At 33.1% G+C, this 24,128-nt stretch overlaps 1 protein-coding gene across 14 annotated transcripts in view; it reads left to right on the top strand.

The window, feature by feature from the left end:
- LOC124423986 (Down syndrome cell adhesion molecule-like protein Dscam2) overlaps nt 1–24,128 on the top strand; it is a 167,263-nt gene that overhangs the window by 23,991 nt on the left and 119,144 nt on the right. For 12 of the 14 annotated variants that reach the window (XM_046962413.1, XM_046962416.1, XM_046962414.1 and 9 more), the window contains one exon: nt 14,063–14,127. The exons of the other annotated variants lie outside the window; for them this stretch is intronic. The gene's annotated coding sequence lies outside the window, so the exon portion shown is untranslated. The remainder of the gene's footprint in view (nt 1–14,062; nt 14,128–24,128) is intronic. 14 annotated transcript variants of the gene reach the window in all.

Below are 24,128 nucleotides of genomic sequence, written 5' to 3'. Positions count from 1 at the left end.
GATAGATAGATAGATAGATAGAGAGAGAGAGAGAGAGAGAGAAAGAGAGAGAGAAAGAGAGAGAGAAAGAGAGAGAGAGAGAGAGAATAGGCGTCTGGACGTGCGACGACCCGAAACGTCCGCGTGCACCGGTGCAGTCGGATTAATAATTTCGTGATATTGCTGCCATTGTAACAGTAGCAATAGTAGCATCAGTAGCAGCCGTGTGCTCGTCTATCCTAACTATTCCAAGCAAGCGTGAGAATCCATCTGTCTGATCTATCTAAGGTCTATGTATCTCTTGAAATGGTGATAAATGTAGCAGTCTAATGCTATCATAATTTTACATTTCTCTCTTTACATGGGCTTTCAATCGATCTATATCATATATAAGAAAATATGTGTTAATATACTAATGTAAAAATATATGTAAATATACTAATGTGTTAATCTTAAAGATCTTTAGTTCGATCAATCGATCAGATTTTATACGATGTATCGTGTATATTCGCGTGTTTTGAAAATTTAAAATACGATAGCTTATAGATTGATTTATCATGTTAACATCGATATAAACTTTTGTTTCTTTTCTCTATCTTCTTTTTTTTTTTTTTTTTAATTATATATTGCACGTCTGTACGAGTATAATTCGAAAATTTTCACGCTAAACTCCGGATATCGATTGATACGTTAGCTCCAATTTAATAACGAGAAATCATGATGATTTTTCGTTTGTTAATACAATATACCTATTGCGTTTTCTCTCATTAAATTTCATTGTTCTGTAATAAATATCACTATTCGATGAGAAAGGTTTCCTTTCCCTTTCCCTTTCTCTCTCTCTTTCATTCTTCGTTTCTCTTTTTCATTCTTTCGTTTGAAAAGATAATTATTTCTAAGGATTAATATTTCATTGTAAGGGCACTTCTCTATTAGGAACAGAATGAGTAGTCCGTTAGCAGTCAATTTCAAAGTCAGAGTTCTATGTTGCCCTACTCAGAAGCAACGAGTCAAACTCCTTTGAACATGGACAGACGAACAGTCCAGTATACTTGAACTGGAACATAGTCACATCAATTGAGTCGACGATGATGTGCTTTCCACTCTCTCTCTCTCTCTCTCCCTCTCTTTCTCTCTCTCTCTCTCTCTCTCAGTCTCTATCTCTCTGTCTGTTTCTGCCTGTCTCCATTTCTGTCTCTCCATTCTTCGATGTTCTCTTTTGTAACAGTGATGTAATTCCTTTTTTGCTTGTCCTTTTCACGAAATAAACGTTATTCGTTATCGTCATAAGACAAATCAAAAATAAATCATATTCATTGTCAAAAAACAAGAAGATTAACGAATATATTATTTCTTAATTTATTATGTGAATTACAAAATATATGTTTTAATTACTTTTTTATTTTATTTCTTTCTCGATTCGGTAATTCGACTTTTTTTTTTGATATTTTATATGTATGTAAATATGTGTACATACATCGTATATTTACAAAATAATTTTTCAATTAAACTCTGTTTCATATATCAAAATCCAATGATGACTTCGTAGTGGAAAGGATTAATGTTAATATTTATAAAATGAGATTTACATTTTTATGATATTTTATGAGAATTATTTTGAAGTACGCACAAACACAGTAAAGAATTTTTTGGAAATTTAAACAGATATGCGACGTACATCGTGCTGGGATTGAAAAAAAGGAAGAAGGGTAAACGAGTCCTACGTTTTACGGAAGAGTGATTCTCGATATATGTAAGCAGAATATATAGTACATAGGTACTCTCGTTATGTTCGCTATCGGGAGCTTTCGAAAGCTTCGATAGGATATATACGTAGATACATACATCGAAGCTTTTCAAAAGGATCACAGACGCATTTCGATAAACGGCGACTCGTATTAACGGCGATTCCCACATCGAAGGATGTCGCGACGAAACATATAGGAAATGCAAAGAGAAAGAGAGAATATACATATACATATACACAGTTGTGTGTATGATGTATGTATATATTATATATATATATATATATATATATATATATATATATATATAATGTATAAATACATGCATACTTTATATACATATATACATACATGCGATGCATGTTTTTATCTATTTCTTTTTCTTTCTCTTTTTTTTTCGAGTGGTCGTCGTCGTCGTCGTCGTCGTCGTCGTCGTCACCGTAGTAGTAGAGGAGTTTCATTATCCTCACTTTTTAATAAGCAACGTGTACGCAAAACGGGGCGGGGATTTATTTTTTTTCGGTATACAAAAAGCAACGGGACGGGCTTTTCAATTCCGTTCAATGCGCGTTTCTAAACCTTCTATCTCTTCTCTCTAGTGCAAGTTTTCCTACAACTCTCTCTCTCTCTCTTTTTCTCTCTCTGTTGCATCATGTCATGCGATGTTTTTGTGATGATATATATATATATATATATATATATATATATTTATATATATAATATATACATATATAAATATATACTGCTTATAAGTATACACACACACATATATATATATATATATATATATACATTTAAAAAAAGGAGGAAGGGAATAACTCGTATCGAAGTACCATGCATCGAATGATACGAACAATAAGTTCCTTTACGAAACTTTCGAATAACATATTCTTGTTTACTCGATCAAATATTTTGATAGTTTATTATTATTATTTTTTTAATTAAAAGAAACAAAGATCCGATATACATATAACGGTATTTAAAAAAATTGATCAATATTTTCCCTTTACAAAGATTAGATCACTACGATTGATCTTCGATAAAATGTAATCTAAGTTATTACACGATAATTCGTCGGATGTACAGATATAGAGAACATAGAGCGAGAGATTGTGTTTGTCTGTTTGTGTAAGTATGAATGCGTATGTGTGTGAAAGAGAGAGAGAGAGAGAGAGAGAGAGAGAGAGAGAGAGAGAGAGAGAGAGAGAGAGAGAGAGAGAGAGAGAGAGAGAGAGAGAGCAAGCAATAAGTATAAACGTAACGCATGATCGATGATTATTAATTTAACGTAATTAGGATATAGTTCGGATGTAGGTTCTACTGTGTCGGTAATGTCGAATATTAGAGGTACAAGGGGTGCAAAGAGAAGAGAAGGCGGACAAATAAGGGGTAAGAAGGGGGATAGGAGTAGAGAAGGGAAACGAGGTGGCTGTACGAAATGTAGGTCGCTCGGTGAACTAACCACTGTGACCATTGAAATAATTACGCTCACTGCCCGTTAATTTCGAGGTTCGCCGCGGTGTACGTATACGCCGGTTGCTCTGCTCTCACGCATATATCCGGAAAGCAAGGATGATACCCACGCAACTTCGGACCAGCCAGATAATACGCCGAATGGATAATCTCAGTGCGCGAGCGCACATAATGCACCAATGCTCGCTCACTCGCTCGTTCGTTCGTTCGTTCGTTCGTTCGTCGGCAATGGCCCACATGTATGACCGTTACCGATCGTGTACCGTTAACGAGCTGCAAAATAGTTAACTTGTGTCTATGTATATAATATTCGTCTATATTAGTGTATGTGTATGGGTGTATGGGGGGCTGACTGGCTGGCTGGCCGGTTGGTTGGTTGGTTGGTTGGTTGGTTGGTTGGTTGAATGTGTATTCATGATCAAAGAGCGTGATGCGATTTTTTTCTTTCAACCATTTGCGGTTCTTCGTTGAATTTAGGTGCTAGGATTTCAATGAAACCATTAAGCTTCACAAACCAATTCATGGATAATTTGTTAATAAATTTAATTTTTTTTTATTTGACAATATTAGTATTTGCCTGATTGATCAATCAAAGAGTACGTAAATTGTTAATTATTGGATTATGTTCGGTTTAAATTTAGTTTAGTCGTATTTGGATTTAGTTCTGGCCAGGATATAAATGCAATCATTAAGTTCTCCAATGAATTCTTGAATAATTTTTGTTAACAAATTTAATAGTTTTTTATTTGATAAAATTATAATTAATTTTGTAATATGTTAATCATTAATAATTTCATTAAGTACAATAATTAAATGGTTAATGGTTTGTTTGTAGTTTCTTTCTTGAAAATAATTATTGACATATACGAGAATTGATAATTTGTCTATCAAGATGATTTTTTATTTCTCTGAGAATTTGAAGTAATTGATTAAGCGAAATGTACTTTCTCATTTTCTCTTCTCATTTTTATTTTTTTTTTTTTTTACTTTTAAGAATCCTTATTGCTAAATAGTTTAAATGACTCTGTTAGTAAGAGAAAATAATGAAAAATAAAATCGCGGTAAGGATGCTAGACAAAGAAGTAAGAGCAAAAAATGAAGAGAGAGAGAGAAAGAGAGAGAGAGAGAGAGAGAGAGAGAGAGAGAGAGAGAGAGAGAGAGAGAGAAAGAGAGAGAGAGAGAGAGAGAGAGAGAGAAAGAGAGAGAGAGAGAGAGAGAGAGAAAGAGAGAGAGAGAGAGAGAGAGAGAAAGAGAGAGGAAAGAGAAATATTAAAGAGAAACCTTCGTTCATTTTACTTTCCAATTTCATATTTTATTTCATATCTTATACAAATTCGAAATTTCATCTCCTTAATAATTTCATTTCGTCCTATTCTTCCTCTGTACGAAGTAATAATAACTATCTTCGAATTCGAGTTTCGTCGGACTTTCATAGTAATTACAAATTAAGAAAGAAGAAAGAAAAAAGAGAAAGAAATAGGGAGATAAAAAAGAAAAGAAAGATTCAGGTATATTTACGTATATAAATGAAAAATCTACGGTAAAACCATTATACAATATTAACTCTATCGATTCTCTCTCATGTTATATTTCGAACGATCTGTCGAACAATCGAAGCTTTACGAAACGAGCTATTACATTAACTTTCATTGCGTTCTCTTTTGAATCAAACAAAAGCCATGAACATGTCCACACATAAGTAAATATGTAAATATCTAGGCATGCATGCGACACACATATACACACATGCGCGCGCACGCATACATATTATGTCCTTTCATTCATCGAAGTTCACCTGAAATCGGATTATCTCTTGGATACGAAATAATGAACGATCTTTCAATTTCTCTATTCTGAACTCATAAACGACAAGCTTGTAATCATTTTTTCTTTGTCAGAAGCGTCGCGTTGCACGTTTTAGAAACGGAACACGGTAACCAATGAGAATGCAAAAGCGCGAACGGTTCGTGTTACCCTCTTGATCCTCCTGTTTCGTGACATCGAAAATTCCTTCTCTCTCTCTCTCTCTCTCTCTCTCTCTCTCTCTCTCTCTCTCACTTTTGTAGGATATATTGGAAAGTGGAGGACAGGTTGGACAGGGCGGAGAAAGGATGCGTGGAGGGGTGAAAGAGGTGAGGATAGGGTCGCGCGATTGATCGATTCGAATATCACTTTACAGAATCCGATCCATACATCGGCGAATTTAATCAAACGGTAAGCATGGTAATGCACTTATGAAAGCCGATATGGAATTAGGACTGTCGCAGAATGCCCTGCATTCTATCTCTATCTTTTTCTCTACCATTCTCTCGAAATTAAATATTAATGGTATATTAATTTGATGAAAGGAATGATTTAAAAAGATTTTGAAAGTATCTACAAAAATGTATATACTTAATATGTATACATATACGTATTTTTTTAATAGTAAATTGATTTAGTAATTAATTAAATTATATTTTTGTTTTCCTTATAGAAAAGTGTCATTCATTGATACGAAAGCTAAATGAAATGTTATATTATTAATTATATATATATATATAATATAATATATAAAATATAATATCAATAATATAATATATATACAATAATGGTATTATATTTTTATATAAACAGAACATTTGTTTATCGGATGAATTTTTTGTTTATATCTAATAGAATTCATTAATTAAAATGAAGAATAGAAAATCGCAGGAATCATTTTCGAGAGAAGATAGGACGAATAACTCAGCGAATATAATTATATTGTTTTCTCTCATTTCGGCTTGTCTATTCGTATAATTCGTTGATTACAAATTATTAAGTAAACGGTAGAGAGGGGTTGAAAGAGAGGATTGAATGTATAGGGGTTGGAAAGCAGCGCTAATGATAACGACAAACACGTCCGTCGACAATTATCGACGTTAAATTCGTTTGGACGATACGATTCGACGTAGATATCTATATCTATGTACACATATAAATGTTTATTTATATATGTATATATATATATACTTGTATATATATGTATGTACGTATGTATGTATATATGTATCTATATATATACGGTATAGCGTTACGCTTTATATCGTGTTGCGAGAATGGATAATGAAATGCGTTTGTATATGTATTATATCTCTAAATACCTATATACATGCATATATATATACATATATATATATACACATATATATATATATATATATATATATATATATATATATATATACATATGTGTATGTATTTACGATCGCCAAGAATCTCTGGCATACATTTGAGCGATTATCGTGAATCATTAGCGATATCATTTATCTATTTTTTCATGGATTTTTTCAACATAGTACCGTACAATTTGTTATAACGATTTGTTAGAAACGTAAAGGAATGACGAACAAACTGCGAATTCTATCGAATTTCAGACGGTAAATAATTTCACAAACGATTTAGCATCAAAATTTGTTTTTGCATTGAAATTCATCATAGATACATACGCATAGGTACTTATCGTAATTCTCGTATCATTACAATTAAAGAGTTGAAAAATATTTTTATAATTTTTATTCCTTTCCTTTTTTTTTATTTTTTTATTTTTTTCTCTCTTCTATTACATTGCTTTCCACGTAAATCAATTTCAATTCGATGTAAAACGTTTTATCAATATTTTATAGATTACTTCGATTTTGTTTTCGACGGAGATGAACGTGTACCTTCGGATTTTTGCTTTCAACGCATTCTGGAAAGGATATTAAAAGGTAGTCTGAGAAGAAGAGAGTTCGGGAAAAAATCGTTACGTGGAGGAAAATTTGGGCCGCAAGAGCTGAGAGCTGGGCGAAAGGACGAAAGGTTTCATAAAGTTTCGAACAGACTCGGTGGTTACTCTTCTAAAAGTGCGCGAGTAATGTTGGCTCTGTAGGAGAGAGAAAGACAGAGAAAGAGAAAGAGAAAGAGAGAGACAGACAGAGAGAGAGAGAGAGAGAGAGAGAGAGAGAGAGAGAGAGAGAGAGAGAGAGAGAGAGAGAATGAATATCTACAGTGAGTCCCGAAAATGATCGAACGTTTTCTCAAAGTGAATAAATTTCTCTAGATTTTAACAATGAGAGATAGAGAAAAAGTATTTTGAATGTATATAAATATAAAAAAATTATAAAAATTAGATTTATAAATTTGTAGACTAGTAAATTAATTATTAACGATTGATTTTTTATTGTTTCTATTTTCTTTCTTCTTTTTTTTTTCTTTGATCAAATTTTTTAAAAATATTTTTCTCGTAATTCTGTAATATCTACGTAATCACATTTGTAATACCTAAATATATTAACATGATTCGAGATGCTTTATTCAGCGTTGAGAGATTTATTCAGTTTGGAATAGTATTGAAATAATTTTCTAGAGCTCGGTGTATACTTAGAAAAAGAAATACACGATATCTGAAACATCGAGCGTTCCGTTAGGAGCTGCTGGTACGCCGACGTGTAAACTTATCGTCGAAGTTGGAAACAAAACGAGAATAGAAAGTCATCTTGGGAACTGTAAAGAAGCGGGTTTCGTCAGGTCGTGCAAGCTACAAATGCATTTTTCAGATATACGTTCGGCGAACACGGGATCGATGTACTGAGAATGTTACGTTTCTTTATCTTTTCTCTTTTATTTTGCTTCTTTTTGTTCATTTTTTTCCAATGTCTATACATACCTATAGTAAATTCTTCTTTAATGATATTTTTATGATTTCTCAAAGCGTGGTTGTACGAATTATTGGTTAATAATATTGTGGTTGGAAAAAAAGATAAAATGAAAAATGAACGTTTATATTTACGTGAATATTTACTAATACATGGTTGTATACAATCTTTTGAATAAGTATATATATACGTATAAGTATGTGTATATATATTATTATATTTTGTTATCTTTTGGATACCAATACGGTTATTATATACAGTTATAATATTAAAATAATTAAATGAAATATTATTTAATTAAAATTATATTTTTAAATATAATTACACTATATATTATTAAACTATTATATAGTATATATATATGCTATAGGTTACAATGTATATATATCTGTATACAATATTTTAATATATATATATATATATGAGGGTAGTCCCAGAAGTATCCGACCTAACGTATAGATAGCAGTTGTTGTTTGAAAAGAGTGACTATGGAAGAAAGTACCAATCTTATAAAGTTTTAGTTTAAAGTTTCACAAAGCTACGTTGTTTAATATTTATTTGGCAGCCATTAATAGTGGACGCTCTCAGTGAATTTATAAACATGAACAAAATTGATTATCATTATGTGATACAATACTTTCATTTGAAAGGTCTCAGTCCAACCAATATCAAAGTGGAGCTAGATTCTACTCTGAAGGAATCTGCTTCTTCGTTTACAACAGTAAGATATTGGGCGGCAGAATTTAAACGAAGCTGTACGAGCTGCCAAGACGAACATCGCAGTGGTCGACCAAATGAAGTGACCACGCCAGAAATGTTGAAGAAAATCCACAAAATGGTATTGGATGACCGTTGACTTCAGTCACTTACAAGTGCGCGAGCTAATAGACATGGTAGGCATTTTAAAAAGTGCTGTACATTGTATATTGACTGAAAACTTGGACATGAAAAAGCTGTGTGCAAGATGGGTGTCGCGATTATTCATAATGGAACAAAAATAACGTCGTGAGAATGTTTCAATCAAATGTTTGGCAAAGTTTCACACCAATAAAGCCGAATTTTTGCGTCGATTCATAACCATGGATGAAACATGGGTTTATCACTTTACACCTGAGATAAAGGAACAATCAAAGCAATGGACTGAAAGGCGAGAATCGGATCCAAAGAAGGCGAAAACAGTTCCATCTGTAAGCAAGATCATGGCGTCAATTTTTTGAGATGCACATGAGATAATTTTTATTGATTATCTTCAGAAAGGAAAAACAATCAACGTCGAGTATTATGCGAACTTATTCGAGCATTTGAGTGATGAAAGCAAGAAAAAATGGTCGTATTTGACGAAAAAAAAGTTTTGTTTCATCAAGACAACGCATCAGTTCACACATCTATTATCGCGATGGCCAAAATCAATGAGTTAAAGTTCGAATTACTTTCTTATGCACCCTATTCGTCAGATTTAACATCCTCGGATTATTTTCTGTTTCTAAACTTAAAGAAATGGTTCGGTGGGAAAAGATTTGCCAACAATGAAGAAGTGGAATCTGCGGTTGATGGCTATTTTGAGGAAATCGACGATTCTCACTATAAATAGGGTATTGAAGTTATTGAACATCGCTGAGAAAAGTGTATCGAGCTAAAAGGAGACTATGTAGAGAAATAAAGATATTTTTTCCCAAATTTTTTTATGTTTTCTTTGTTAGGTCGAATACTTCTGGGAGTGCTCTGTATATATGCATTTGAATTTTATACAATTTTTGGTTGATCGATTCAAAACGAAAATCAAACGAGACTGTTCGTATAGTCTTTCATTGAAATGATTTAAAAAGCCGAACTATCTTTTTCCTTTATTCTCTAGGAAATATTAAATTTCAAAGAAGGATCTACATACGTATTATTCGGTGGTACTTTCGTACAGTGGAATCGAAGAATGTTTCGATCCCAACGTCGAAGTTGAAACGAAGAAGAAATACGAGTAATACTCTTTTTATCATGAATACTTTTGAGAATATCATCGAGTATTGAATATGACATATTTTCTCATAAAAATAGATAGTAACAAAATGAAAATTGCACATTTTTGGTGATTATAATTATTTTTATGTTTTAGATTTTTCGATGAGAAAAAAGAATAAAAAAAAGGAAGTAAAAGGCAAATAATCTTGCGACTCATCGAAAGATCATTGTATGTGATATTTTTATATACCACGAGAGATCACCTGATAAGTCACGGCTCTTCTCATTCGATGTGAAAACTTTTGAGATAGAAAGCGCTGAAGTTCGATTTTAAAATTCAAATAACGTTAAAGTTTTGCGAAGAGAGAATAATGTTGCATCGTATAGGCTTGTTTGTGGGCTAGAAAATTCTCTTTATTTCTTTGGCGTAACATCGACTACACAAGTTTTTCTTTGTTTCGATAACGTAGATACTTATGTACATTATACACATATATATATTTATGTACATGCGTAATGAACTTTTTTTTGAATGAACGTTTTACATGCGTAAAACTTATAATGTTCATGAAAGTGAACGAAATGATCTTTTATTGAAAAATATAACGTTATTATCGATTCCATATTTAAAACAACGAATTGTTGTTAATATATTGTTATTATCAATTCTACGTTCGACCAATTTCGAAATTTCGAAATTTTGATTTTTATTTAAAGGTCTCAATCTAAAATCGTTTTTATTTTTATATTTTCTCCCATTTAAACGATATTAATGCGTAAGCTACGTGTTTAAAAGGTAAAAAATGAAAATAAAAAAATAAAAAGCAGAAGAGAGAGAGAGAGAGAGAGAGAGAAAGAGAGAGTCAAGTTAAAGATGAGAAGAATGGAAAAGGATAAACACATGGCAGGAGGAGCTATATGCAAAGCTTGAAAACATTCTTGTTTGCGCGTAACGAGCGCTTTTAATTTGCTAACAAAGCAAGCTTGCGCTAACGATCGCAGCAAGCTTTGATTTCGGTATTAAGTTAGATAAAAATAAACTATTTTTTGTTCTCTCTCCTTTTCAAAATGTTTGTCTTTCTTTTTTTTATTTAAAAATTTTTTTTTACAAATGCTTCTTTCTTTCTTTCTCTCTCTCTCTCTCTCTCTCCCTCTCTCTCTCTCCTTCTCTCTTTTTCTTTCTCTTTCTCTTTTTTCGTTCGAAAAGCTTTTCGTATTATGTAACAGAGAATATACAGCAGCTGCTGTTGCTTCGTGTCATCGAAAGCTTGGAAAAGTTCATTCCCCGATATTCGTTTTCGTGTTGGAATGACTAACGCATCCTATCGATTTTCCACGTTCGTTCGTTTGCTTGGTTTTATTTTTTTTCTATCCTTTTCTGTATCTCTATTTCCCTCTCTCTCTTTCTCTCTCACTCTCTCTCTCTCTCTCTCTCTCTCTCTCTCTCTCTCTCTCTCTCTCTCTCTCTCTCTCTGTATTTCTTATTCCATGTTCACATCTAGATTTTTTGTTACGGTCCGAATGTAATATTTTGCATCGACACCCATCTTTCTTTTATATGTTTCTATTTACTTTCTTATTTTTTCCTGTTTCTTTATCCTACTTTTCCCTCTTTCCTCCTCCTCCCTACTCTACCTCTCACCATCCACCCCTATTATCATTTCATATATTTATTTATTTTTTCTCATTCTTTACTTCTTATTTTTCTTTTTTTTCCACCGAACTCTTGCATTCGTATACCATACATATATCTACGATTTAACGGTGAATGATCATCGGTTCGAATTCGAAAAGAAAGTTCTTTTTATCGGAATAATTAAAAGTTAGCTATAACTTTGGTGAAAATGATTTTTTTTTTTTTTCTTAAGAATAAGATTTCAGTTTTCTATCCGAGTTCGAGTTTTCTCTCTCTCTCTCTCTCTCTCTCTCTCTCTCGTTTAATTTCAGCCTTTGTAGATACACACATACACACACATACAATATACTATATATTAAGGGGACCGGAAAGTAATGTCGTTTCTGCGCATGTCGATATTTGATTGTGATTAAAAATAAAAACTTGTTAAAAATTTATTCGTTTGAATTTAATTTAAGAAAGCGACATTACTTTCCGGTCCACCTAATATATATATGTATATGAGTAAATGTTTTAAGTTTGTTGATAAGAAGTATGAAGTGGTAAAAGTGGTAGGTACAAAAAAAAAGGAAGAATAAAAAGGAAAGAGAGAAAGAAGTATCAGAAAAGAAAGATGAGCGTCATCGAGAGAAACGACAGAGGAAGAGAAACAAGCCGAAGGATTTCGTTTCACGTTTTAGTTTAGCAGAATGAAGCAGGCCGAACGGTTAGAATTTTCGTCGGGTCTGCTAAGTCTCTAAGCGGCTTACCGATTTCGTTGTCCGCTTCGCGGATAGAGACAAAGCCGAGAACGCTAGGTAGTAGAAAGTAAGAGAGAGAGAGAGAGAGAGATAGAGAGAGAGTGATAGAGATAGAGGAGAAATTTTTCAAGTTTACAAAAGAAAGGAATTACGAAAAGTATCAATATACTCGAATCATTCGAATCATCGCTCTTGTATCTTTCTGTCAATGATCTCTATTGTTCATTTCCTTCAATCCAACGTTCAAAGACAAATCTTTTTACAAATTATACTGCTTATTTCATTGTTTCATTGGGTTTTTTTTTTCTAAACGTATCAATATCTTTTGTTCTCGATTATTTTTTAATGAAAAATCGATATATTCATTATGATTTGATAAATTACATAATGCATTTTATAATTTTAAATAATTTTTAATGATATTCGTAATAAATAAAATTCGTTTGATTCTGTCATTTTAAAGATATTTTAAATTAGGATTAGTATTAAAATAGATAACATGTATATAGATCGTATGATTTACGAGTAGCAAATATTCATTTTATCGATTCATTCAAATCATTTAACCCACATTTACATCAGACATTTGACAGTAAACTTCCGAGGTCGTGGACGCTTATTTACAAATCACGAACGCATTTTATCGTTTGTAGAGTTACGCGGAAGAGATTTAGATTCATTGCGAGTTGCATTCCTGACGAATTTATAAAACGGAATCTCTGAATAAATCTCATGCCTTTTTTCTTGATGTTTTTTTCCCTTTCTTTTTCTTTTTTTTTCGTTTTTTATTCCGATCGTGAGATAAACGTAACATCGATAAGCAATCGAGCAGTAACATAAACTCGGAAGTATCGAGTCGATGAGAAATAATGATAAAAAAAAAAAAGAAAAGAAAATCGTTAAATCGACGAAAGTCTTTATTAATCGTCGATCGTTTAATATTTCAGTCTACCGAGTGAGATGTTAAAAATTCATAAGTCTTCGTTTTCTTTTTTCTTCCATTTACAAGAAATCTATGAATGAACAGGGATAAAGTTTTGTCCTCTCTCACTCTCTCTCTCTCTCTCTCTCTCTCTCTCTCTTTCTCTCTCTCTCTCTCTCTTTCTCTCTATCTCGATAGAATTATCTTCTATGGTCCAATAGTTATAGATCGGCACTGTTTTTTTCTCAGTTTGACAGTCTATTAAGCAATGCAATTTGCATACAATCATATCAACCAATAACGTAGATACTTGCAATTGTTCCGTCCGTATTAATAATCCTCCTATGGAATTCGTGAATCTCGTGAATTGGAATGTGGGAGACGATCCGTGCGATAGCGAACGATATGCCTTCAATGGCATTATTTTTCACTAAATCTGAATTTCAAATGGTTCGAACGATGTGCCGGCGACCTTCCGCGTCGACACCCTTAGTGAGAAAGGGACAGATCGAATAACGAAGCTTTCCATTTTACGAGTACAAGTGCTCGAGAAATATATATATATATATATATATATACATATACATATACATATACATATACATATACATATATATATATATATTTTTATACATATAAATATCGAGAAACAAATTTTTGCCGATACACTAACGTTCTCTTTTTCTCGCGACGGATATACGAACATACCAAGTCAATATGTCAACAAATATAAATCTCTCATGGAAATAAAAACAAAAAGGGGATAGGTGAAATAGAAGAAGCATGAATGATATTCGTACATATGTATCTACTAAATGTTAAAGCTTTTAAAGTTTGGTAACGTTTAAAATGAAAGAGATTATAGAACAGAAAGAAAAGCTTCTTTTTTCTTATAATTTTCTTTTCTTCGATCAATACTTTTCATCTAACAATAATTCTTTTCTTTTTGTTTACAGCAGCAGTACGAAGATCCGACTGGTGATATTCCAGAAAGATTTTTAAATGAATAAGATTTGGTGAGGTAGGTCCTCTTCAAAAATTCGAAAGTAAAAATCTTTATTTTACGTATTTTATACATACATACACACAATATATATATATATATATATATATATATATATTTTGTCGTGTTTAAATTATCAATGATATACGTGTGCTTGTGTACGTGTGTGTGAGTGTGTACATATATGTAGTATTTCCTTTTTTATTAAGGAGCATAGATTTATTGTTGCGTTATCGTGACTAACTATAACGAACCGTGATAATGTGTATAGAGAAGTGCAAAGGTTTAATATTCGTGACAATGAGGAGTATAGTATTCATAACATCTCTCTCTCTCTCTCTCTCTTTCTCTGTCTCTCTCTGTTTCTCTCTCTTTCTCTCTCACACACACTTTAGCTATATTAGGCAGAGGTCTGCAACAGAGTAATGACACACGATGGTTCGTGTTACCCTTCGCGCTCGACCTAGCGTGTATTTCGAGATTGAACATTCATATAAGATGATGTACATGGTACGTCACGTATTCGTAGCCATAAAGCAACGCCTGGATCATTGACATACATAGGACACGTAGAGGGATGTATATATATATATATACAATATCTTGGTCTTTACTTCTCTCTATAAAAGAGATAGAGAGAGAGAGAGAGAGAGAGAGAGAGAGAGAGAGAGAGAGAAAGAGGGACAGAAGGATAGATAGATAGATAGATAGAGAATACAAGTGAAGGAGAGAGTAAGAGAGAAACATGTAGTCGACGCGACGTTCGTATAGTTATTTACCAGAGTGTGTCCGGCTACATATAAGAGAGCCTAATCACGAGGGTATATAACCGTTAGTCGGATACCGTGGAAATGTAACAGCAGTCGGCTCATTGTTACGAGCCACTGGTGTGTCCCCTGCGTCGAAAACAGGTTAAAGGTAATTGAGATGCTCTGCGACTCGAGTCAGCTGCCCGTCGTTACTATATATATATATATATATATATATATATATATATATATGTGTGTGTGTGTGTGTGTGTGTGTGTGTGTGTGTGTGTGTATACATATATATATATGTATACACACATATATATACACACATACACATATGTATGTATATCACACATGTAGAAATATGTACGTACATCTTCCTCTCTCTCTCTCTCTTTGTGCTGCGTTTGATCTATTTGTACGATTGTGACATAGGTGACATACTACGTTCCAACTAGCAAATTTTCACCTAAACGTTATTACGTCAGTCGGTTTTCCTCTATGTTTCTTTCTTTGAAGAGAAGGAACGCATAATTACTCGTAAAAAATGATTTTCAAATTAGGATTGAAATAGAAAAGATATAATATTTATTAAAGTGAAAGAGGAAAAGAGAATGAATACATACACACGAACACACACACTAATACACACACTAACACACACACGAACACACACACGGGAGCTTGCGCACGTTTGCCATTTTTAATTCGATCGACCCACGAAACCTCATGTATATTATACATGTACAATAGCACATAGGGATTTTTCGTTACGGACTCGTTCGCGTTTAGGAATATATTGGATTACTGGGGAATTTAAATTTTTTCCGAATACACGTACAGGATTTAAAACGTCCCTTTGAAATATTCGCTGTGCGATCCAAAATGTGGATATATTCTACTAAGCCCTTTTGGAAGTCTATAACTTTTAGCGTTTTAGCTATGGATACTTACGGAACGTATGTATATGAGAATACTTGGTGCATGAGAAAATAGATACGTAAGTATATGCACATATATAACTGTGTATATGTACATATACATATATACATATGTATATGTATCCGTGATGTTTGCGAAGCTTTATTACATACGAGAACTACGTTTTTAGTTTGGACTTCGTCTCTTTCATCCTCATACTTTTTTTATTTTTTTTATTTCCTTTTTTATATATCTTTTTTTCTTTCTATAAACATATCTTATGTCCTTCTCTCGAGCATTCCAATATGCCAACTACGTTTCAAATATTACGAATATTACGAATGCATAAACGCGTCCTTTTGGATACAAGGATTAGCGATTTCGATGTTTTCGAGCATACGTTCATTTCTATCTCACACTCACATACTCTCTCTTTCTCTCTTTCTCTTTATTTCCATTTTCGGTTCCACGCATATGCGATTTTCGCAAACTTATTAAACTCGTTCTTCGATACGTACAAATCCCCTTTCTCTCCTTCTCTTTTTCTCTCTCTCTCTCTATTTCTGTCTTTTTCACGTAGTACGAGGAATGAAGCACGCTCGAGCAGCATTGAACGTCAGATGACAAGCGCTCGAAATCGAATTTCCCCATGAAAAGCCAAGCACTTCCTCTCTCTCTCTCTCTCTTTCTCTCTTTCTCTCTCTCTCTCTCTCTCGCTCTCCCTTCTTCTAGCGACATTTACAGAATGTCAAAGCGATGGATTTGAATCGTGCAGAGGTACCTAGGATATTTAAAAAGAGAGAGAACGAAGGAACGGAACGAAATACGCGATTTGTGGAAAATTGAAAAAGTAGAATAGAAAAAAAAATATCTTTCGATATTCTCCTTTGGATAAATGTTATAACGTTTATGTTGAAAATATTTTTGTTTTGTATTAGATAGATAGATAAAGGGAGGGAGAGAGAGAGCGAGAGAGCGAGAGAGAGAGAGAGAGAGAGAAAGAGAGGGAGAGAGAGATGAAAGATGAAAAATAATTATTCCGATCTTTAATTAGATGTTAAAAAATCTATCTCGTTAATCGATCGTAATTATTATAGCCGATATTAAAACATTAGATTCTATTTGGATAATATGTTGGATAATAGAAGAAGAGAAAATAGTTCAACGAGATAGATCAATGATTGAAAGGTTAGATTTTTTTTTATGATATTTAGTATCCCAATTTTATAATTATTAAAGCTAACAATAAAAAAAGAAGATAGACAAATAATTTTTTAAATCAGACTGATGATTGAAAAGAGTATATTTCATAGATTTTTTTTTTGTGAAATTCATGAAGTTAATCTCGCGAATCATTTGTGTATTAATTAGAATGGGAATTAGATATTTCATGAAACAGTTAAGTTTCATTGATATTGGATTTTCTTATGGCAATTTGATCGATTTCGTCAAGAGTCAGGCAGCTCTCTTAGTCCTTTTGTTTCGAGAGTTGTAAGGGTGCCTTTCGTTTATCAAGCGCCATCGCCCTTTTCGACGTAATACTCGTATCTGAGGGATCGAAAAATTCCGAAGCAAGAAAAATCCACGATTAGACCGAATCCTTCTCTCTCTTTTTCCTTCCTTTCTTCTTATTTTCTTTCAAAATTTTCCACGCTATATATCGATGATGATATTCGCGGATGAATTCACGAGACTCGTTTGCTTATCGAAAAGTAGTTGTCAACAGGACATTCTATAGATTTGTACGAAATGAATATAAAAAAAAAAAAAAGAAAAGAAAGAAAAACAACCCAAAAAAGATAAACAAAAAAATAAAAAATAGAAAAGGAATGGAACGACAGAAAAATATGATTTTTAATCACAAAATTCAGCTCGAATGCAGAAATAAACAAAAAAGAAAGTTAATCTTCAAGAAATTTTCAGAGGAGAGAGAGAGAGAGAGAGAGAGAGAGAGAGAGAGAGAGAGAAAGAGAGAGGAAGAAAGAGAGAGAAAAGAAAAGGAATGATCACTTTCTTTCTTTTTCTTTCCTTCTCTCTCTCTCTCTCTCTTTCTTTTCTTTCCTTCCTCTCTCTCCCTTCCTCCTCTCTCTAGATATGGAACCTCCAAAACCCTGCACGACATTTTCTGGTCGGAAAATATGAGAAGCCGAGCTTGTGGGAGGGATATTATAAGAATGAGCGGTCTAGCGTGATCGAGGGTGCACGTGCGTAAAGCCGCTGCGCCGCCGAGTGCTGAAGGAGCTGCGAGAAGTTATGAAAAGGGAGAGTGGCACGAATGTTCGCCGTGATTCAAGGGTCATATCGTAAAACGAGCCGTATTTTAAAGGCGGCAGAACGCGAGGCTCTTATCTGATTTATTCTTGTTTTCGAAGAATCAAAATAACGAATGGAAATAATACGTAAAAGTTAGGCGTTATCTCGAAGTCTTTTTTAAATTCAAAAATGAAGGAGAATTTTAATCAAAATAATAATAATTTTCATTTTTATTTCGTCGTTCGTTAATAAAATATCATTTAATGTTTCATCAATGATGTTATATTTTTTTTTTTAAGGATTTATTTCTAGGGATTTCATTTAGAAAAATCTCATTCATAGTAATAAATAAATTCATAGCAATAGTACTCATAGTCATAAATTTCTTTGAAATGTTTTTCGTAAGAGGAATTTTTTATACGACCGTTTAACAACAACAATTTTCTACCTCATCTTTCACTCTTTCTCTCTCTCTCTCTCTCTCTCTCTCTCTCTCTCTCTTTCTTTTTCTCTCTCTTTCGCTTTTAATTAAAAAATTCTTTTTAATTCTATAATACAATAATTACTTTATATTCGTGTCCAATTTGCGCTTTTACATTGAAATGAAGTAATGCTTCACGATGGATTCTCGTTACACGAAATTCAAATTTCGCTCTTGTTAGACTTGTGCAATCGTTCGACCCTCTTTCTCGATATAAATCGAGGATGAGTGGGATAGACGTGCTACCTACTGCTAGTGGTGCTCCCAACGATTAGTTTCCACCGAGCACCCGTTGTGTGAGCGTAACGCAATATAAACACCTTATGATCGCCCTTCGGGGATACGCTTCTCTGGCCCACGTTACGATAAAGCCACTTATTTATAGGATATGCGGTCAGGAGGGTGAAACGGTTCGAGGGTCATGCCCGTGATTCGCCTTTAAATGGCTCAGTATGAGGGAGAAATAGATAGATGGAAAGATAGATAGACAGATAGATAAATAGATAGATAGATAGATAGATAGAGGTAAAGATATACTGGGACAGAAAAAATAAGAAACATTTTATTTTTCTATTTTTTTTTTATTAATTAGAAAAATAATAATCATTGATACAGAAACAAATCTTTTTTTTTCTATGAATTATCTTAATCACATAATTTATTGTAGTTTAATAATGCAACGTAATGCATTTGTACTTCGATAGATTAATTAAAAGTATAAATTAGAATAGTATAATATTTTCTATAATAATGAAAAATATCTTGCCTCGTGATGAAAAGATTTTTGTTTTTTGAGAGAAATGAAAAATTCGTCGAGTTCTTTCGTGAGAAACAATAAAGCATTTCTTCTTTCTTTTTCTTCTTCTTCTTTTTCTTATTATTATTATTACTATTAGACACAAGAGAGAGAGAGAGAGAGACACAATTTCGAGAAAAGAGAATCGTTATTATTATATTTCCTTCTTCCTTATATCACCCTTATATTTTCTTTCTTTCCTATTTTATATCCAGCACGAAAGCACTTTTTCTCACCTCGCCATGTTCCAAAACCCACTCCACCTCATCCTCTATCACCATCTTTTCTATCCGGAACGGCTCTTTATATCCCTTTCGTAATCCTTCGAACGAACGTCTTTGTCCGAATACGTGTTAGCGAAAATGAACTTTTCTACGTGAAAATGTAATGAACGTTTAATATGACTAAGTAGAATCCTAAAATAATTTCTGTATCAAACTTTTGTAAGAAACTATTTTTTTTTCTTTTCTCCTTTTATTTCTAAAAATGAAAAAAAATTCGAAGTGTTCGAAAAACAAAAGTCAATTTTCTTGGAGAAAACAATATTTCGCACAAGACGTCTCGAGATTTTACTTTTTTCAATTTTTCAATATATATATTATATATATAAGAGAGAGAGAGAGAGAGAGAGAGAGAGAGAGAGAGAGAGAGAGAGAGAGAGAGAGAGAGAGAGAGAGAGAGAGAGAGAGAGAGAGAGAGAGAGAGAGAGAGAGAGAAAGAGAGAGAGAGAGAGAGAGAGAGAGAGAGGTAGACAGTTAGATAGGTAGATAGATACATAGATAGATAGATGGATAGATAGATGCATAGATAAAAAAAGATTTCCCAATGGAGAGCTCGCGGAGAAAAAATTTTCCTCGTTACATCGGAACGAAATAATTTTTTTCCTCTTTCTATTTTGATTCGTTTTTCTTTTTTCTTTTTCGACAACAAATCTTTTTCTCGAAAGGAATTCCAAAGATTTGCATAAGTGCCTTTTTTGTAGATGAAATGTTGATGTAAAACAACGATGACTTTTACTCGACTCGTAAGTGTCTTCGTTCGTGAATACAAAAGTCATTGTTTATAAATACGAATTAATTTATTTATAATTGTTTTATGCATATTATGTAAATTTACAATTTTGTATGTAGCTTTGAGTTTCGAGCTCGTTAAATTTTGAAATATTGTACATATACCTAATATAAATTAGTGATTATTTTAATGATTTCTGGAGAATGAAAGAAAGAAAAAAGAAGAAAAAAAAAAGAAAACAAAAAGATTGTGATTCATATATACGACTTCAAAAAGGATAGATGGGCTTATGAAAAAGTTCGCCAAGCTCTTTTCAAATATTTTCTCTTGTCGTTGTAAAAACAAGTTCACGATGCATTTCCTCTCGCGGTTTTTAAAACGATCACAAACGCTACTTCATTCACGTGTTTACCAACCCTTCGTTATTTATGTTCCAACCGTTTACATACTCTTTTCCCTCTCTTTCTCTCTTTCTCTCTCTTGCGTATAATTTCTCTTATTCATTGATAGTCTATTTCACACGGTTTGTTTTGCAATCTAGAATACATTTATTTGTACACAATTACCATTTAACATCCAAATTCGTCATTTTGTTTATTCGAAAAGATAAAAGCAATCGTGTCTTTATCGCTTTTGTATTTGTATTTCGCATTTTTTAACTTGTATTTCATTAACAAAAACAAAGGTAATTCGTAAGATAATTATTCAACGAAAAGAAAAGAAAAATTACAATTATTATTTATTTATTACAAAAAATTTATTCCAAGTATCATTATCTTCGTTTCATTCAAAAAGTTTGTAGTTCATTAAAATGGAGGAGAGATTCGACAACTCGTATGTTTCGTGGGGAGAAAGATCGTAGGTATAGTATTTCGATCAGGGTTAATCGGAATTTTAAATTGGTATCGTGGACGACTGTTTGCTCGAAAAGTGTCAACCACTAAATTATTCATAGTTTACACCTCAAACTGAGTACTCGTAGTAGTCAAAGCTCGTTGACCAGACATGTCGTCGCGTTGCGGTCGTGTACTTCGTGATATACGGCTATGTTAAGTACATGAGAGAAGAAAAAATCTCTATCGTTCTTCTTCTAGGTTCTGCAGAAGGAAGTATTTATGTGTCGTACATTTTTATTAGCTAAGAGGATAACTGCAGAATGTTTTATTTATTAATCACTCTGTATTCTTTCTTTAAAACTGTCACGTACGTTCTTAAACATATATTTATACATACGTATGTGCATGTATATATATATATATATATATATAGCTATATAGAAACGTAAGTTAGTTTATATATATTTTTCATATATAAAAATATGTATTTATATAAGGATTTAATGGTATCTATACATATATAGAATAATTCAGAAGCTTTGACTCGTACTTCAGATTTTTTGATCCGAATATATCCAGCGGAATCGTATAGAACGACTTTTCTTTTTTTTATTCCTTGTATGCTACCTTTGTTCTAGTGATCATGTAGATTAGAGTATGTCAATGAATATTTCAAAGCTAGGCGCCAGACAACCTTTGGTTCGTCGCGCCTAAGCGTCTACTTTCACTATTTATTTATTGCCCAGCTTGACACATTATTGAAAATTAGATACTTAATTTAGAAATGCTTAAGCTTGGACAAAGGTGGCAATGTGTTTCTTATTTATGCATTTTCTTAGCGAGTGTTAAACAAGTTCTCAAGGGTAAATATTTCTAATAGTGATATATGACCCTTAGAAGAAAGTACTATGGACAATTGAGAGACGCACGTGTGCGTCAACATACCGGTTCTCTTGAACGGCCGCAACAAAGGAAAGTAAGAATATACGTTTAAAATTCTCTAAAATGCAGTGTGTGTTGATATGTATATGATAGTGTACGTGTACAAATGTGTAGGTGTATAGTATAAATGATCTATAAGGTAACATGTGTTGAACTTATAAAATAATTACATTGATACGTTATTTTAGTTCATCAAGTAGGAGATAAAATTTATAATTAATTAATACTCGATTAGGACTGAATTTAGCCTATCTTGACTCGTAGCGGTGCAAGGCCCCTACTGTTTCGCTCCTGCTTTTCTGTCACCACTCGGACCGTTGTGCTACATAACCGACACCGTCCTTGTTAGAATGGGTCGTGATGACGTGGTCTAGCATAGTCAGAGCTGTCTTCTTGTGAGTATATGAGCATACCGACCTGGTGATCGTCTGCTTCAAATTCTAACGCTTTCAAAAGTTGCTTTAATTTTTGATCTCATTGTTATGTAGAGAGTTACGATGTTGACACCTGTGTACATACGGTTTCAAGGCCGCTTATTATTGAGCTTCTGATGGAGGAAATAGGACAATATCGGATAGGACAAAGCGTCAGAACTGATCGAAGTCAGAGGGAGAAGGCGAAGATTAAGATTTGCCTCTGGGCGTATATGTGAAATGCCTCGTAGACGAGGAATGTTCCACTCAGGACATGCACGAAATGTTGCCCTTAAGCTTTAACGGCAACCTCTCATTAACCATCACAAAGTACAGTTCTAGACAAAACGAATATCATCGGGTAACTTTGCTGCTCAAATAAGGATTTTCGCTATTTCAATGTTGGATGCGCACGGTTTTATTAATTAGAAGTTTGAGTTAACGAAGGGTTGTAAGTTCCTGTGTCGATTTCCTTTTGTATAATGCGATATTTAAGCTAACGAGGGGCCATAAGTCCTTGCGTTGGTTATCTTTGGCACGATGCAATATTTTAGGGTGATTTGTGTCGAAGAGAAAATGTGTGTCCCTGCGTCGACGGCCTTTTGCATGTAACATTTGAAGGCGGCTTGAGTCAAAAAAAATGGGGGTGTAAGACCCTGCTTTGACTGCCTTTTGCATGCGATATTTGAAGGCGGCTTCAGTCAAAGAGGGGGTTTAAGTCCATGCATTGACTGTCTTTTACATACAATATTTGAAGAAAAGAACATATCAATGCATAGCTTGATCGTAAAACTTGATTGTCTTATTAATGTGCTATAACAAATAGTAATGATTATGTTACAAATAGTAATGAGTTCAACAAGTTTCCAAGGGTAAATATTTTTAATAGTGATATATGACCCTTAAGAGAAAGTACTGTGAACAATTAAGAGACGCACGTGTGCGTCAACATTACTGTTACAAATAAAATTAATTGATACTAATCGTGTTGGATTATTTCTTTAAATATTTAAACTTACTAAAAGTTGTATGATAAGTACTCAGACGATCGATTTTAAGATCCTGAAGGATTCTAATTTGTCGATTATTGATTCCTATTAATAAGTTGTTCTACGGGATCCCATTGATACGCTTTTGAAATATGAGTCGAACTTTGTCAATATATTTTCAATATATGTGTCAATATATTTTCTTTACGTTTATGTAAATGATTCAATTTTCTTATTCCAGATACTTGTAATTTCATGTATACGATTTATTAAGTTTATTTAATTAATGAAAAAGCATTTCAGAGTTATATTTAAGGATAAGTTTTTATTCGTAATTTATGATTGGATAATAGAACGTTTTCATTGCTCGAACACGTGTGCACATATCCTGTACGCAATAACGCACATCGTCCAGAACTCGCTATACTATTATATCTTTTGTGAGATGTATGTTAGCAAACTCAGCATCAAAGATACGAGGATTCCATAGAGAGAAAGAGACGTGTAGATACTACATCTGTAAAGAAAGGAAGATAGAAAGATAAAGATAGCGAGGATAGGGTTTATATCTCTTTTACTCGAAAATCTCTAGAGTAGCAACCAGAAGAGTTAAGTAAATGTTCCG

The sequence above is a fragment of the Vespa crabro genome, chromosome 4 (genome assembly GCF_910589235.1).
Source record: "Vespa crabro chromosome 4, iyVesCrab1.2, whole genome shotgun sequence".
Taxonomy (NCBI): domain Eukaryota; kingdom Metazoa; phylum Arthropoda; class Insecta; order Hymenoptera; family Vespidae; genus Vespa; species Vespa crabro.
This window is presented reverse-complemented; position numbering and strand designations above follow the sequence as displayed.